Below are 9,256 nucleotides of genomic sequence, written 5' to 3'. Positions count from 1 at the left end.
GTCCTGAGCAACTGGGGCCACCCGGACTACACCTGCGTGTATCGGTTCAGGGTGCATGGTGATCCACCCAAAGACGGGGGAGAGGTGCCAGTTTCAGTTGTCAATAAATTCCAATAGTTTTCTCCAAGTCGAGTTCCGGTCTGCTGTGCCTGTGATGTTGACTGGTCCTCCCTGAGCTAACTGGAGCTCCCTGTCCTTCTCTCAACCCACCAGTTTATGGGAGACTTCAGGAGTACACAGCAAGATTTTGCTTATTAGGGAAAACAGGAGAACTCAGTCACAAATCTGCAGAAAGCCTGACATCCACATTCTTGTTGCCTACACAGGAACATCAGCAAGGCCCTGCCTGTACACCAAAGATCAAATTAATGGACAGTTTTCCTGTGCAGGAAGCAACTAAGGATCAACTGAATGGAACCATCTGTTCTTAACTGTTTTGGCAAGAGGCAGATGCTACTTCAGCTTCCATCTTTCAATCTGTTGCCCATGAGAAATTGGAAGTGTGTTTTTTTGTAAAAAGGAAACCTTAATTGGAAAGTTGGTTCATAGACTTATTTGCCTCTCTGGGCACATATCGAGTTCATAGCCCAGGAAAAGTTACAGAGTGATTAGCAAAGCAATCTCAGGACAGTTAAGAGATCCCATAACTGCATGAGTTTATCTTTTCATTTCAGCCCGAGTTCCTCAAGCCCCAAGGCAGGAGCAGGCAGGGCAGTGGTGCACTCGGGTCACACCAGGGAGGAGAGAGCAGGAACAGCATTTGGAATCCAGGGCTGGTAACAGCAATTTGTGCTCTGAGCTGGGGTTTAGTCCATGTGCAAGCCCAGCACGGATCCAGATACCAAACTGAGGGGGTCAGTTCACCCCCGGTGCCACACACATGGCACCTTCTTCCATCTCCTCCTCCCGATGAGCTGTTTTCCAGCTCCTTCCAGCTCAGCCCAGCTCAGACACCTGCACTCTGGCCCAGGGCTGACTGGGGCTGGTGACCCTCGGGGCAGCAGCAGGAACCGCTCTGACCCTGGTTGTGGGGCTGTCCCTGGGCTGAGCCCTCGGGCCCAGAGCTGGTGAACTGGGCCATGGTGGGGCCCAGGGATGGTGAGGCCAACAGGTCCCCCCGTCTGTCTGCGCTGGGAGACACTTGCTCCTGCAGCACCCCTGGTACTGATCCCGAACCTGGTCCATCTTCATCCAGAAGTACACTTTAGTTTGCTTTTTTTTCTTAAAACTGAAGATAATTCAGGTAGAGGTACAGCCTGTTTAGATGTCTGAGTAGTTTGGGGACAGAGGCCAGTTGGGGGCTAGGGCCCTCGGGGGTGGGGGATCTTTCTGCCACGTGTCCTTGGCCTGGCACTCACAGATGGGAAGGGACTTTCCAAAATCCTGCTGGGAGGAGCCAGATGTAGCCACCCCTGGCACGGCCTCAGTGTCTGCTGCCAACCTGCCCTCAAATCATCTCTTCCCATTAACCAGGAGTCACTACGGATGTTGCTGTTCTCCTTCGGGCAGTGTGGTGCTCACCAGGCACAGCCAGAGCTGTTCCTGTGCCAGGAGGAGACTTCACACAGAGCCTTGGCTGATGGTGACAGTTCCCACCAGCCGTCCAGCTCTGGAAGGTCCAGATGCCACAGAGGGGACACGGACTGGTTGTCGCTTCTCTTGCAGGAGCAGTGTAAGGAACGTTTAACGAAAGGATGCAGTTTTCAGAAAACTGAGGACCTGGCGCCTGACCCCAGCCGGGAGGAGGGCTGAGAGTCATCAGACTGTCAATCCTTAATGTAAAACAAAGTCTCCTTGAAATAATCCCGGAACTCAAATTGATTACTGTATTTAAAAAGTTAAGCTAGGGGGAACGGTAACATAAGAGCCAGGAATCCCTATTTTAAATAAATCAATAAGGGGAGGGGTTTATTATAACTAGATGACTGAGACAGGTAAACTGAGGCAGTCTGTGAACCTTCCAGTATCACACGATCCGATACGTCCTCACCAACCACCGCTCCCCTTCCCACCCTTTGCTGTCACACACACACAGTTGCCCTCAGCCCATGGGCCGCCCTGTGAAACATCCATAAAATGTCACAACTCCCCGTTGAGCTCATGGAGTCCGTGGCTTTGGGCTCCATCTGTTCCGTGGCCACTCCGGACAGCACAGGTGTCTGTTCTGTGGGGTCACGGGCACCAAACCCAGCTCGGGTGGGAACCAAGAGGGTCCCCTCGTGTTCAGGGCCCAAAGCGCCATCTGTAGCACCTGCCCATCCTTTTGAGTGCCCAGAGCCTCCTTCTTGGGGCCCAGATCCTCATGTTCAGGGTCCCAGCGTGCCTTTTATCACCCATGGCCTTTGTTTATGGCCCACGGTTTCAGTTTCAGGTGGAGCTCGTTGCCTGGCAACAACCAACCAGAAGTCTATGGGAAGCCAGTGGACCCAGGACAGCCAATCACACTTGAGCAGGCGGGGCAAGTCATATGATTGACATGTAACCAGCCAATCAAGCTTTGAGGCCTGCTGGAAAGGTGGCGAGAGCTGAACCAACTGGGCAGCGTTCAGGGGCGGGCTGTGCTGGCTGCACCAATCATGGCTGGTAGGCGTGCAGCAATGGATGATTGACAAGCAGCCTGACCAATCATTTGATGGGAGGAGCCAGGAGGAAATGCAAGACAGCCAATCAGAGTAAACAGCGCCTCACGGAAGGGTGGGCACTATGGGGAGGACCGACCCTTCAGGCAGCCAATCAGAGAGAGCATCACCTCAGGGGAGGGTGGGCCCCAAACCAGGCAGACTCATGGCCCAGGCAGCCAATCAGCTGCAGGATCAGCTCAGGGGAGGAGACTGACAGCCCTCCCGACCAATGGTGGTGAAGACCAAGATCAGAATCATAAAATCATGGAATGTCCTGAGCCTGAAGGACCCACAGGATCACGGAGCCCAACTCCTGTCCCTGCACTTCACAACCCACAGGTCACCCCGTGTGGCTGAGGACGGTGTCCAGTCTCTTCTTGAACACTGTCAGGTTGGGCCGTGACACCTCCCTGGGGAGCCTGTTCAGTGTCCAGCACCTCTGGGTGAAGAACCTTTTCCTCATGTCCAGCTGACCCTCCCTGGCACATCTTCTGCCATTCCCTGGGTTCTGTCACTGTCACAGAGAGAAGAGCTCAGCCCTGCCCCTCCTGCTCCCCTGCTGAAGCTGCAGCCCCATGAGCTCTGCCCTCAGCCTCCTCTGCTCCAGCTGAACAAACCCAGGGACTTCAGCCGCTCCTCATCTGCCTTCCCCTCCAAACCCTTCCCCAACTTTGTAGCCTCTTCTGGACACTCTCCGGCAGCTTTATCTCCTTTTTCTCCTGTGTCCCCAGCCCTGCACACAGTGAATGCTCCAGGTGAGGCCGCCCCAGCGCAGAGCAGAGTGGGACAATCCCCTCCCTGCCCGGCTGGCCCTGCTGTGCTGGATGCACCAGGACACGGGGCCCTCTTGGCTCCAGGGACTCTGGTGGCTCATGTTCAACCTGCCATTGACCAGAACCCCCAGATCCCTCTCTGCAGAGCTGCTCTCCAGCATCTCGTCCTCTAGTCTGTCTGTACAGCCAGGGTTGCCATGTCCCAGGTGCAGAATCACGCGTTCTTCTGCTTCTCTGTAGGGTGACCCAAAGAAGGAACAGCTTGTGCCGTGTCTCCTGGGGGCTGTTTGGGGGCACTTGTAAAGCAGCCCTGCACCTCATGTGAATTATTCCTGTGGTCAGGGAGAACCTGAGAGCTGTCCCTAAACTGAAAATATGAAGGGGAAGGAAGGATAGCGTCGTTCAGGCTGGGTGAGACCTCGGGAGGTGTCCTGACCAACCTCCTGCTCAAAGCAGGGTCAGACCAGATTACTCAGGGCTGTATCCAAACACATATATGGGTACTTTCTGGGGTAGAGTGGATGTGCACTCCTGGGAAACAGCTTCCAGGGCTTGACTGTCCTCAGGATTGGGAAGTTTCTCCCTTTCTATAGCACCTTTCCAAGCCCAACCATGCAGATTGTTTCTTACCCATCTACTTACACACTGACACAGATCATAATAGCCTACCTTGGACACAAGAATATTGTGGGGGATGATGCTGAATGCCTTGCTGACTTCCAGGTAACAGACCACCACTGCTCTCCCCATGTCCTGCAATCCTGTCCTTTCCTCACAGAAAGCAAAGAGGATGGACAGACACCACCTGCCCTGGGTAAACCCCGTCACCTTCTCTTCCAGACACCCAGAAATGGGGTCCTGTGGACATGTTCTGAGGCACAGCCCTTAGTTCCCCTGCTCACCCATTGGCCATTTTTGAAAAGTGCACATGATGTGTGAGAGCTGCCAGTGGTCAGGGAGTCCCCCCAGTCTCCATGAGCTTTCCAAGAAGGTGGAGAGTGGCCTCACTGTGACATGGTCCTGCTGTCTCAGCTCCTGGGATGCTGCCCCTCCTGTCCCATAGACTGGAAAAGATTGTGTTGGTTCCAGTGACACCTGACTCGATCTCCATCCACTGCTGGTTGTTCTCCTCCAGATTCCTGTCTCAAGTCACAGAGGCCAGAGAGAACTTGCTGAAGATGGAGGAAGAGACACAGAGAAGTTCTTTCCGTTTTTAATTTCATCAAGGGCCAAACGGTGTCTTTGTTTCTCCTTTAACTGTTCCTGCAGTAGTAACAGCTCATTATGGGGCCCTTGAATTGCCTTACAGGTCTAGACTGAGTTTTGATCTGGCCTGTTGCTGTGCTTGGAGGCTGCTGTGCTTGAAGACCAGATGAACTAACTTCTGCCACCCTGCCTTGACAGTTTATTCCATCCGTGTCACAGCTCTGTCTGCAACACTGACAGCTCCAGCTCACCCAGTCAGGTCCCTGGCTGAGGACATTGCCTCACATCTGGGCTGAACCACCCCAGCTGTGGCACCAGCCCAGCTCCGATCTGCCCCAAGGAAACCAGGTGCCAAATGTCCAAGACCCCATGTGTGCAAAGGCTTTGCCTCAGAGCACAGACATGACATGGCCAAAGATTGCTGAATGTCTCTCTAGCCCTAGGAGTATAAAACCAGAATAAAATGGCTAAATGCCTTCAACTGAAGATATTCCTCCCCAGCTTGGAAAAATTGGATCCTTTGCTATAACTTTCGTGTGTCCTCTCTTGGGACAAGAAAAAATGGTTCTCATGCCCAAATTCTTTTCTAATATGAAAAATGCTACTGCAGGAAAGAAGTGTCTCTGTAGAGGTGAGAGAAGAAACATCACTGATTACTTCACACTGTTTCATGGGACATTCCCCCGGAGATCCAGGAACACCACAAGGGAACCAGGAGGGGACAGAGAAAGGGACATCATGGGCTGCTCCTGTGCTGCTGAGCTGGGCTGGGCTCCTGGGACAGAGGGAGCTCATGGCAAGCGGCAGCGCTGCAGAGAGACAGCTCTGCCCAGGAGCAGCTCCTCTGCAAAGCGCAGCAGGGCTGAGGGCTCTGCCCGCAGCACCGAGGGGAGAGGAGCCAGGCAGAGAGAGGGGAAATGCAGTCTGGGGTGTTGAGACAGCTGAGAGCTCACTGGAGGTGAAATCTTAACAGTCCTTAACACAGTAAGTCTCTGAGTGAAGGGTGGTGCTGATATGGATCCTGCAGTTATCTCCCAGAGCTGGCACATCCCATGGCTGGTGTGGAGGAGAAGGATCTGCACCTCAGCAGGGATTCTCTGCATGGACCGGGCACAACAGCTGCCTTCTCCCAGCTGCAGGGTGTGAAGCCGGGTGTGCACCCAGGGGTGCCCAGGGCTGTCCTGCAGAGCAGGGTCCCTGCACCCCAGGGCCGTGCCAGGGCAGGGACTCTGCTGCGTGCCAGGGTCAGCGCTCAGCCTGCCCGGGGAGATCCCAACAACACTGAAGGAGAAGCTGTGGGGGGAAGGAGCGACCCCCGACAGGGCAGGGTCTTTCAGCTGTTGAGAAGGAACTGCGTGGGTCAGGACAGCTCACAGCTCCAGCTCACCCCCAGGACATTTGCAGAGGTTCCTTCTGAAGGACACTGAGGAAGTATTTATCTGATAGGGATGATTTTAAGTTTTGAGTTTTTTCCACTCTTGGTTGGCTGGGTGGGCAGTGGGACATGGGAATTTATTTCTCTGCCCTGGAGAAGGTGCTAAGACCCCAGTTCACGTTAGGACTTGTCGGAGCTGCTCCTGAGCCCCTGCACACACAAAGCTGCCCCTGGGCAGTGCCTGGTGCCAGGAGGTGTAAGCAGGACAGAGCTGAGCATGGGGGACGGGCTCTGAGACACTGACAGGGAGCAGACCCAGGGACAGAGAAACAGCTCCCAGCAGGGACAGGTCCATGCAGCAGAGACATGGGCAGGGGTTGGGAGCTGCAACCAGAAATCACAGAATCACAGAATCACAGAATGTTAGGGATTGGAAGGGACCTCGAAAGATCATCTAGTCCAATCCCCCTGCCAGGGCAGGAACACCTAGGTGAGGTTACACAGGAAGGCGTCCAGGCGGGTTTTGAATGTCTCCAGAGAAGGAGAATCCACAACCTCCCTGGGAAGCCTGTTCCAGTGCTCCATCACCCAAATGCTGGGGAGAGGATTCAGGAACCCCCCTGCCATCCCCTGCAGTGCAGACGCATTTCCCAGTGCAACCCTCTGGTCTCCTCCCCTCCCCAGCAGAACCTCTGCCCCAAAGCCATGTGGTCCAGGTAACGAGTCTCCACCTCAGCAGCTGGACCTACAGGTGAAGGGTTTCTGGAATATGGTACACAAAAAAGGTGTTAAAAGTACTTGATCTACAGTGTAATCATGTGAGTGGCAGCAGCACCGCCGGGTAAGAAGGTTTCACATCATGCCAATCTGCCTTTCTGTCCTTGCTTTATTTTTCAGGAGCACTGCAGTGTTCTTCCCTGTTTCTCCACCTGTCCCTGGTGCTCTGACTCTCTGGACTTGGGGTGGGAATGTGGGTCCGTTTCAGTTCTGACACCAACCCAGGGGGTCTTACCCCGGAGGTGTGTTCATGGAAACTAGGTGCCCAAGCTGCATTTTAAGCTGTGATGACCCGTGTTTGTCATTTGGTAGGAAAGGAGAATTAGCAGACACATGCCTCCTTCAAGTATGAGGTTTTCCATGAGAAATGGCATCGTTATTTTGCTCAGAGAAGTCTCCCCTAACTTGTCACGGTCTTTTCCTCCTTGCACAGGTCCTCATGTTCACAGGCAGAGCAAATGTCCAACAGCAGCTCCATCACCCAGTTCCTCCTCCTGGCGTTCACAGACACACGGGAGCTGCAGCTCTTGCACTTCTGGCTCTTCCTGGGCATCTACCTGGCTGCCCTCCTGGGCAACAGCCTCATCATCACCACCATAGCCTGTGACCAGCACCTCCACACCCCCATGTACTTCTTCCTGCTCAACCTCACCCTCCTCGACCTGGGCTCCATCTCCATCACTGTCCCCAAATCCATGGCCAATTCCCTCTGGGATACCAGGGTCATTTCCTATGCAGGATGTGCTGCCCAGGTCTTCTTTGTAGGTTTCTTATTTGGTGGAGAGTATTCCCTCCTCACTGTCATGTCCTACGACCGCTACGTTGCCATCTGCAAACCCCTGCACTACGGGACCCTCCTGGGCAGCAGAGCTTGTGTCCACACGGCAGCAGCTGCCTGGGCCACTGGGTTTCTCAATGCTCTGCTGCACACGGCCAATACATTTTCACTGCCACTCTGCAAGGGCAATGCCCTGGACCAGTTCTTCTGTGAAATCCCCCAGATCCTCAAGCTCTCCTGCTCACACTCCTACCTCAGGGAAATTTGGGCTTCTTGTGGTTGGTCTCTTAGTAATATTTGGGTGTTTTATTTTCATTCTTTTCTCGTATGTGCAGATCTTCAGAGCCGTGCTGAGGATCCCCTCTGAGCAGGGATGGCACAAAGCCTTTTCCACGTGCCTCCCTCACCTGACCGTGGTCTCCCTGTTCGTCAGCACTGCCATGTTTGCCCACCTGAAGCCCCCCTCCATCTCCTCCCCATCCCTGGACCTGGTGGTGTCTGTTCTGTACTCAGTGGTGCCTCAAGCAGTGAACCCCCTCATCTACAGCATGAGGAACCAGGAGCTCAAGGATGCCCTGTGGAAACTCCTATCTTAGTGTTTTCTGAAGCAATAAACTGTCCATCTGCTTCTACATAGCAATTTTAATGTAACTAGTTGCAGGTCCAGTCTCTCATCTGTACTTTCTGTGGTTGCTGGCTTTTTTTTAATTGTGATAACATTGTCATTCCCTTTCTATATCACTGTCTCCTTTTCTATTATAACCAGTGGCTGTGTAAATGAGGAGCCATGATCTGTGTGCTCTGGCAGCCTGGTCACCGTCCTGCTGTGTGTCAGTCCTGTGAGCGCAGGCAGGGACAGGCAATGGGCACTGCTGTGACAGAGCTGGCCTCAGAACAGCCTTTCCAGAAAGAAAGGTGATCTCCTATGGGCAGGCCCTGAAGGTTTAGGTCTTCTTCCAAAGCTTCTCTCAAGAACATGCCCAAGAAAATGGCCACAGATGAAACACCAGTGTACAGCTGCACAGTGTGTGCATGCAGGGCTGGGCACACAGCAGTGTCCTCTCACAGCCAGGCCTCCTGCCAGAGACTTGCAGGACCAGCAGAGCAGGGGCTGGGCTGTGCCCCTGTGCACTGGACACCCCGCAGAAGCTGCCCCAGGGCATCGTCATGGTCTGGCCCCTCACACCATTTCCAGCCCTGGCGTCTCTCCCCAGCTCACAGAAGTTGCTCTTCCCTAAACGGATGGACACCGAATGAGTAGGTCAGAAGTCCATGTTTGCATTGTACAGATGAGATGTGAGCACACACATCGTGTACATGAGGTGAGATGAAACCGACTGAGGACAAACACCATCAGCTATTCCTGGGAGTTCCAGGAAGGCCTGTGGGACAGACCGTGTCTCGAGGTCACTTCATGTTGGGAGTAACAGCTCATGGGAAACCACCCACTGGGATCTTCTTCCTTGGACTGAGGTCCCTGTGTCCATTCCTCATGACGTGGGACATCTCAGATGAGTGCAGAGCAGGGTGACACACCACAGGGCTGAGGTGCCTCCCATCCCTTTGGAGTGGCAGCAGGAGGCCAGAGACCCACTGTGACTCCTGCTTCTGTGAGTAAAAGGGACAGATTCTGTCTCTGAACATCCCTGGGTGCATAAGCAGTCCTGAGACCAGCTCAGACACGGATGCCTGATAGAATCCTGGCATTTCTGTGTGTGACTCCAGG

The 9,256-nt window shown here is 53.9% G+C and overlaps 1 pseudogene; it reads left to right on the top strand.

Annotated features, from left to right (window-relative positions):
* Positions 1 to 7,555: 7,555 nt before the first annotated feature.
* LOC136000294 (olfactory receptor 14J1-like) lies at positions 7,556 to 8,787 on the top strand (annotated as a pseudogene).
* The last annotated feature ends 469 nt before the right edge of the window (positions 8,788 to 9,256 follow it).

Source organism: Caloenas nicobarica, chromosome 32 (assembly GCF_036013445.1).
Source record: "Caloenas nicobarica isolate bCalNic1 chromosome 32, bCalNic1.hap1, whole genome shotgun sequence".
NCBI classification, from domain to species: domain Eukaryota; kingdom Metazoa; phylum Chordata; class Aves; order Columbiformes; family Columbidae; genus Caloenas; species Caloenas nicobarica.
Note: the sequence above shows the minus strand (reverse complement) of the source record. Positions and strands in the feature narration are given on the sequence as shown.